Source organism: Aquila chrysaetos, chromosome 14, assembly GCF_900496995.4.
Source record: "Aquila chrysaetos chrysaetos chromosome 14, bAquChr1.4, whole genome shotgun sequence".
Taxonomy (NCBI): Eukaryota; Metazoa; Chordata; class Aves; order Accipitriformes; family Accipitridae; genus Aquila; species Aquila chrysaetos.
This window is the reverse complement of record NC_044017.1, coordinates 34,035,316-34,044,371: the sequence shown is the minus strand read 5'-3', so window position 1 is coordinate 34,044,371 and position 9,056 is coordinate 34,035,316. Positions and strand designations below refer to the sequence as shown.

The window sequence follows — 9,056 nt, the reverse complement described above, 5'->3', positions numbered from 1 at the left end:
AGTCATAGATTGTGCTTCTGCAATATAACTACATATTTCAATATTCCTTTTCGCGATGAAAAAGCTAATTAGCAAGGTCGTTACAGTTGCCACTTTTAAAGGAGAAGATAGTAATTCCATTAATGTGCTCACAGGAACTTCATTTATATTACCTCTTAACCTTTACAAGGATATTATCATTTCAATAATTAATTGCTTTTTTCCATTTAATTTGCAGTTTACCATTTTCAAGGGAAATTACCCATTAAACCGAGGACTCTTTTTTTTTTTTTTTTCCCGAAAAAATCCTTCACTCAAATACACACCATAAGCTGTTCTTAGAGAAGCTAGATATTTGCTAAGCCACTTTCACCTTTGAGAAGACAGGGCCGTGGTAGCTCTGCATATTAAAGAACTGCCCATCGCTCGGCCCTTTAACCATCTGGAGGAAAACAAGGCAGAATGGGGCTGCGACAGCGATTAGGAGGGGATTAATTCTTATTCTCTCCTTCCAAATTCAGGAATTCAATGCATCCTTCCTCTCTGATTGAGGCAGTGAGAGTTGTCTTTCCTCTTTCTTCGCAACCATCTTGTTTCTTCAGCTGAAGTTAATATACGCTGCAATACCCATCCGTGTGTGCTTCTGTTAACTTCAGTGACTGAAAAAAGAAAGGAACTTTGGCTCAACCTTGTAAAACACAGAAACTCTGGCCGTGAATCACCGAGCACTTCAGCACATCTTCGAGCCAGTGCCCGACACTTTGGAGAACGGAGCTTAATACACATATTCCTGCTCACGCTCAAGTTTCTCGTAAAACAACTATTCATTTCAATGAATCGGACACAAGCCGATATCCCCATGGTGGTGTGCTTGCATAATATCTCTGCTACTGATAATAGAAATTGTACAAACCCCATCATGCTAAAAGAAAATTTGATTAATATTGGTATCTGAGGAGGTGAGTAATGCATCCCAAGTAGGCGTATGTCTGATAGAGTGAAACACGTACCTCTGAGAGATGGATTTGCATGGGAAGATGGAGAGGAGGTGACAAAATGAATAAAGAAAGGAGACACAGAAGAAGAGGAGACAGAAGAAGCAGGTATGAGCTAGACTGCACCATTGACTTATGAATGAAAACCTAAAAGTTCTGATTCAGGTGCAAAAAATAAACTAGCCCTTGGGCAGTTCTAACTTTGCAACTGGCAAGTCCATGATATGTCACCCAAAATGATATGCGTCTGGATGATATGTCACATGCCTACAGGCAACAAGTGGATTGTTTTACTGTGAAAATAAAACATGTTATTTAATTAATTGTAAAATCAAACATCCTGGTTTTTTTACCCCTTACCCATGAGTATAAGGAGAGTCTGGGCTTACACCAGCATTCAGACACAGTTATTTCGTTTCCGCAGGACTGAAGCTGGGGCACATTCTTAGTATTATTTGCAGAGAATCAAAAGCCACAGTCAGACCAACAGGGGTAAAAAAAATTCAGTGTCTAGCCAATGGTCCATCATACAAGTTTTCTATGCAGCCAGTGGAGAGGACTAGGTAGAAATCTCAGGATGAATTGCCTTCTGAAAGTGCCTTTCTTTCACTCCTCTGATAGGATGGTTAGCTCTGGACTTCACCTCTGACTTTGAGATAGTAGAAGACCAGTAAGCTGTATCCCACCATAAGTACTTAATTTTGTCTTCAAGTCTTCAGGTATCCAAGTTGAAGAGAGCAAGAAGAGATTCAGGCCACTTAATATTCAGAGCTTCCTGTATCAGCAGTGGATCAGCAATCACACCACTAGTAAAGCAGCAAAATAACCTGCTTTTTGACTAGTGAAAGGAAAGCCTAGCTCCATGCCAGCATGGGCATTTCTTGCCATAATCTTTCCGCAGTGAGGCACAAATATTGCTTGAAGACAATCTGCTAATTTCTGCCAGTTAGCGCTGCAATCTGCAATCTGGGTAAGGCACCTGATGCTTCTCTTCAAGGTGTTATTGTGCCTGTATTATTAGAACTCTAGAGTTTATCACATAAAAGGCCATGTATGGGACAGAAGTAGAAAGAAGCCACTAATCACCAAAATTAACATTAAAATATCCTTTCAAAACCTCCAGATTGGCAGTTCATTCAACTTGACATTTGCTTGTTGAAAGGCATGTGCTCTGCATGCACAACAATGTTTTAAGGTGTCATTGTTTAAGGAAGTTGACAGCGATGGGTGATGTATAAATAGGCTGATGATATTCTGAAGAGAGCCCTACCTGCATGGACAAGAAAGTCCTTGCTAGTTTGCATGCAAAAGGAAGCTTGGGCCTATTCCGGGGAACTTGATAGTCTCTTGTAATTAATACTGTAATTGGAGGCTGCTGGAAATGCTCCTTGAGCTCCTGCCAGGGAATGCGAGTGCTTCGCAAAGCTGTTGACGCCGTGCTGTACGCCAGCCGAACCGACCTACTCGGCCGCAGTAGATGCTGACACAGAACTCCTGCACTGGCAAAACCCTCATCTGAGCAAGAAAATGCACAACGCTTTTTCCTTCCAATGTAATCACAGAGTGATGACATCAGTACTATCCAGCCACCTGACAGCTGCATCACCCAGGGTGGCAAGGCTTGGCTGTCCTCCCCCTGCATTTCATAGCCCATCACCGTGCTCCTGCCTGTTGTCCTGCAGCCAGCCGGCGGGCCTGGGACAGACTAGGTCACTGCCACCCTGCCCGTTCTTGACAAAGCTGCCCAGACTCATTCCAGCCTCACTATTTCAGATTGCAAATGGATAAATATTCACCAGAGATGCCGAAGTTTAGAAACAAGGTTGCTTCCTACGACCTTTGCCTTCCCTTGGGGACATAGTTATTGGCTTCCAGTGTGTCAGTCATGACAATGCCAGTCCTGTAATAATGCCATGAAAGCAGAAATGACCACCAGAAAGGGATGGCAGATAATTGTAGCAAGAATCTGCAGGCTTAAACATATTTCTTCTGGAGGTGAGCAGATCTTTGCAGAGAAATTGTTTGCAACTCATCTGCAGTGACTACAACCAGTGTCAGCCGCTAACTAATAAGTTATTTTTATCCACTGCAGCTCTCCAGCATCTCTGAGGGTGATGGCATCTCACCAAGGCTTTGGAAGGGCTGCATGAGCTGACACACAAAGATGAATGGTTAAGGCAAGCCAGAAGAACACTTCTGAGTCAACTTTACAGAGGGAATCAAATCCAGATATAACAGGTAGCTCCACACTGGAGTTGCTGAGATGTTGTTTTGCTTCCCTCCTGGCAGATGTCAGAGAGTGTGACTTCTGGCATTTTGGAAACTTTTACTTTTCCTGCTGTAGCAATAGAGTTCCATTAAATTCACCCAAACAGAGTTGTTATGAGCACTAGGGAAACCTCTTTATGACACTTATACCTGTAAAATTAGGTTGCTGTAATGCTGGTATGAAAATTGCCATGATTGTCAGTATTTTTATGTGACTTGCATTAATAACATCCCTAAGGTGCAGTTTCACAAGAAGATGGCTTTTGTGGTCAAGCTGCCCTACTTTTACCCTTATGCCACACTGTTCATTGTCCCCTCAAGAGTTCCTTGTGCCCTCATGGTTCCAGATTCACTTTTGCCTGACAAAATTGTTAGCTGCCATTTATAAGGGAAGTCCTATCCCCCAAGTGTCCCTTGCTATATACTCCTGTCCCTCCTGTGCCTATATGAACATTTGTGCAGGATTTGCTGGGTTAGCAAGGTGAGAAGTCTATCATCTTATGCAACTACAACCCAAGGAACAGCTATCAGATCCAGTATAGCAGTTATTAACACTGAAGACTGTACTTTGGATAGTGACTGTGGTAAAGAAATTGGCTGGAGCTGAGAGGAGCCAGTCATACTACCTGCCTGCGTTGCAGAAGTGTGTGTGTGGGTAGAAGCAAAAAGAGCAAGAGGGCAAAAGTTATACAACAGGAGTTTAAAAGGAGCTTTGGAAAAGACAAATGGGCTTCAAAACAGAGACCAGCCAGTCAACGCAACAGAGAAAATGAAATGGAAAAGGCTGCAAAAATGCACTTCATTATACATTTTATTACTATGTCTATATTTATGCATCTCTTGTCCTGCCAAGCGGAGTAATACTATCTTGGAATCCTGTATGAATCCTGAATGGCAGCAATATATGCTACATTTATCATGAGTCTTCAGTGACTTGAACTGTTAACACAAAGCGACCATAGTGGTTGGGTTCTGGGGATGACAAGAATTGCCTAAGCTATGCAGGCATTTTGGTGAAGAAGGGTCATGGTTCATCACTAGCTGTAGGGGTTAAGGCAGTGGTCTGGATTTCCATCAAGGGATCACAGTGAACAGTCTGTTCACATGAAACTCACCAGAAAAGTCAAGGGAAGAAAAAACTATGAGATTCAACTGAGATCCATAAGACATGGATATTTGACCCACAGGACTGGATATTTGACCCATACAGCAGCTGGAGGAGCTGTCAAAAAAGGGAACTCTGCCAAGTTTGCAGCAGGTATGGTCTGTGTTAAAACATGTGCTGCTGATGTACTTACTCAAAAGACATTTTTTCTAATGCCATCATTCTCATGATTTATTAGATCTACCTTTGGCTTCTCATGATCCATGTCATGGCCATGTCATGATCCCATAGAAGGCCTTGTGCTGATTCGCTGATGTGAAGGCACTGCCCAGTAATTTAGGTATCATTCTCTAGATTTTCTTTGCTAGAGACTGACCTCAGCTGAGATCAGGACATAGTGAAGGGTACTGTTTCTTTGCCTGATGGTGAATAGTTGTAATTTTTGTTCAGTTGTTTGGGTTACTTTTATTTCATCTGTAAAACAGAACACATTCCAGACACTTTTTGCCAGCAGGACATAGGCAGTCCTTGCTTGAAGAGAAAGGATAGCAGGTCTGGCATACACCATTAGCATTATATCATGTGTTACTTGTGTCCTGCTTCTACTTTTTTTGGCAAAAATTTTCCTCTTCGTTGCTATATTGTTATTATAATGATAACAACAATCTCCTATATTACAGATCTCATCGGCATATTAATGAGCATATGCAAAGGAAGATAAGCTTTATACCTCAGCCACAGAGACATGGTGTCACTAAGGTGATGCCGTTAGTCAGCCAAAAGCAGATATTATTCTCCTGGCTCCACCATCTAAGCCATTTGTTTCTTTTTTTCTGGGTGAAATTTGGGCCCTTCCTGAAGTGAGTGGAAGTGCCATGACCAACGCTATTGACCTTGCTGGGGATGTGGCCATGTAGTTTAGATGACCACTTCCTTAGAGACGTCCTGTATTGTGCAGAGTTCTAGAGCCAAATATATTTAGACCAAACCCTATTAGTTTTGCTGACACAGTACTTCCCTTGAAATCAATGGTTGTTGTTTTTTAGCATGAGATGAACAGGAAGATTTCATGGGTTTGGTATACATTAAAGTGCATGCTGTACTGCTAGTGTTATCTTTTCAGTGAGTTATAACAAACAGGAGTTTTACACAGCTCCTCAACCAGGTGGCTGATTCAGCATCACATATATTATAGCCACTACTGCTGACTCTGAGGCATGACAATAAATCCTCAAGTGAGATAGTATGTGCTAACCGAAAACTTCATACAGTACATTCTTCTGGACCTTCAAGAGACACAGACAGGTTTCACTACGTGACTACAGGTTGCTGTCAGGGTGACCTTTGGCCAAATCACTCACGGAGTCATACCTTAATTTGCAGAATGGGGTCCATGCTGTCTGAGCTTTTGAAAAATTGTTAGCTCAAGGAATGGGATGATTTGATCTAGTGAAAAGTATCTATGATATTAACCTCTTGGAAAATAAACCATCAAAAACTCCAACTCTAATTGACTTAGAGACACAGAACATTTTCCTGTGCTCCTGCCTATCAGCTGAATTTCTAGCCCAACCACAGCACAAAATGACATCAAAATGCCGGAGAAAGCCAATGAATAATTTGATGGCAGAGAACTAGTGACGAACATAAGGCAGTGGTGGATTTCTTTTGGGGTATGTTGTGTGCAGTGGAGCGCCTGGCAGAGCTGAGTTCCACTCACCTGATCTTCTATAGGGGCTGCAGCATAAAGGGCTATTATCACTTTCACAGGGATGGCATAGCTGAGCAGCAAGTTACTATAGCCAGCTTCCTGCAGGTGCTCTTCTTCACTGCAGCTGAAACCATCAGGGCCTGTAAACTGTATGTAACAGTAGCATTGTCAAATTATTTTTACCTATTACACTGTAAGAAAATACAACTAATTATGGGCATTTGTTATATGACCTTTCACCTCCCTAACTTGATTTCATAATCTTTCCTGTTCCTATGTCTTCTGTGCACCATACTGAGGCAAGCTCTGCATTAGTCTGTTTTTCTTCCTTCTTTCCTTCCTTCCTTCCTTCCTGCCTCTCTATTCCTCCCTCAATCTCTTCTATTATTCTTCTTTTAATATATTTTTACATTTTCTTCTTCCTTCATCACAAAAATCCTCCTTTCTTACCCTCATTTGCCTATGACAACACCCATAGCAAGGGCTACTCCTCCTGCTCTGCATTTCAGAAAACATTTCCTTTATGTCCTGCTCTATCGCTCCTCTTTTGCCACAGGGAAGGGAAATAGCAGCTCCAGTCACCTCTTTGACCCCAGTTAACCTATTCATCCAGTGTAGTTTTATTCTGCCTTTTAAATAATCTGCCTAAATAATGCCTTTTAAGGAACAGATTCAGGTGACTACTACAAACCTTTTGTCTTTGCCTTCAAAAAGTACATGCACCTCCAAGCATTTGAAAGTGCAACGGCATTATTAGCTTGGGCTATGTAGATGGCAGGTGGCATTCTACAGACCACACATTCCATGTTCTGCAGGCTAAACTGTGGTCCTGTGTGTAGTGCACTAAATGAGTGTTTTGTGAACACTTTCACCAGCTGCATAGTGATAACACTTATTTTCCTGTCTATTCCTGAGGAAAAAAAACCACCAACGTAATAAGGAACTGAGATAAGAGAATCAACAGAAAACACCACATACCAGACATTTCTTTGCTGACACCTATAGTTTTGTTGCCGTATCTAGCTTTGGTAAGGGAACTTATGCTTGAGTAAATTACACACACTCACAAAATGTCCATTCATACACAGATACTGATATCTGAAATCAAAGTCCCTTCTGGCAGTTACAGAACACAAGCTCCCAGTTGTTTTACCCCACAATGTACATCCAGTTGACTTAATGGGACAATGCTTGCTGGTGGACAAGCAAACTGGTAAGAATGTCATGCAAAATCCATCTTCGTGACACATACATGCCACGGCATAGCAGCTGAGTTTTAGAAGGTGACCTCATTGCATGATCACATTTGCATTTTTGTTTAAAAAAATCTGTTCTGAGGAAAAATCTAGCCTGCAAATATTATGCATATTGGAAAAAGAGAGTGGGAATCTAATATTCCTATGAGAAGAACAAAAGGTAAGCCCTGGTGCCCTCATACAAATACTTCTTTCAGTTGTGGGAGATTAAAAAGTGCTCACTTGATTATCTCCTCCCATTTTCCTGGGAGAACACATGCACAGATAAACACATGCCATTTCAAAATCCTGTCGGTTCCTGCCAGCCCAATGTGTTACGTTAGCTAGAAGCATTCTGGCTCATGAAACATGTTCTTGAAAAAATGTACACCTATCAAGAAGCATCTGAAAGCAGAACTGGATGCTTCAAAAGAAAATGCATGTACCAACTGATAGAGGAAAATCTTTGTGGCTCCTTGTATGTTTGTGGTATAACTTGCTGGATGAGACTTGGCAATGGTCTTGACTTATCTGACACCTGTGGTTCAGATGTTCAAGTCTTTCAGACTTCAAGGTGTGCCTTCACTCTGTCAACTCATCCAACAGGTTAACAGCATTTGAAACCTTCAAACTGCTAACAACATCCAATTTATAGTTGGGAGGAGATCTTTCTAATAACAGGATTTTCCTGACATGCTTAAATATTAATTGGTGACGCCTGGGAAAACTGCATGCTGGTTTATCTCCTCATTTTAAGTCTAAAGAAGGTTTCTGACACAGAGAAGGGAAATCCTGGCTCCGGGAAGCTTAGTCAGGAGTAAAAGATATCTAGGAGGAGATAACATGAGTGAAATAGGGGGCAGGAACAGAAACTAAGAAGGGAAATGAGGTGTCTGAAAATACTTGAAAACCTGCTTACTGACTAGCCAAGAGTAGAAACAAGGCACTAGACAGGCTGTTCAGAAAAGCTGGCCTTTTATGTAGAGGATCCATGTGAGGAAGTGAACAAAAAATAAAAATTAAATAGAAAAATATCCTATCGCTGTCACCATCACGCTAAGATTTCGGGGGGGGGGGGGGGGGGGGGCTCTGGTCATATAATTTTTTCCTGAGGTAAATGACTCAAACTAAAAGACAAGAAATAAGTGGATTAAAACATTCAGAAGATCAGTGCTCCACCTCGGGCATAAAGGCAAACGCTACCCTATTCACTTGCAGGTCTTTTTGGGAAGAGCCTACAGAAGAGCACTGTGAAGTCCCCAAACTCCTACAGAGTTAAGCTACGGCTTGAGCCTCTGCTTTTTGATCCACACACCACCAGACAAATGGAAAGACTTTGAACTGCACGTGCGAGGCACTGTTGTTTTCAGAGCTAATACCGTGGCGGGACCCTCATCTTCCTAAATAACAGCTGTGTGCTGTATATAGTCATCTTCTCTCCATGGCATCTTACCTCCACCCATGTACCTGCTTTCTGTCCTTGGGAAAAGCTCACAGAAACCCCTCCGTCGCACCTCTGCGCTCTGCATGGGAGGTGTCATGGCCACAGCAGGGGAGAGGGGCGCAGGGCCACGCTCCTGCGGCTCTTTGACCCGATGCCAACCCGAGGGGCACGCTGCAGCTCCCGTCGCAGGCCAGGCCGCCTGGGCTGCCCAGGGGAGCCAGGCCAAGCCGGCCACTGCTGTCCCGGGGGTCACGGATCCCCCCACGGCCCCGGCTGGCAAAGCCATGGCTCCTCCGCTCTGTGGCAGCAAGGAGAAGAC

The 9,056-nt window shown here is 42.8% G+C and overlaps 1 long non-coding RNA gene across 1 annotated transcript; it reads right to left on the bottom strand.

The window, feature by feature from the left end:
• Positions 1-257: 257 nt before the first annotated feature.
• Positions 258-9,038, bottom strand: LOC115350564. The gene is made up of 3 exons (XR_003926500.1): positions 8,761-9,038; positions 6,068-6,205; positions 258-638 (listed from the first exon to the last, which is right to left on the bottom strand). It is a non-coding gene; the product is annotated as an uncharacterized LOC115350564 (long non-coding RNA).
• Positions 9,039-9,056: the final 18 nt, after the last annotated feature.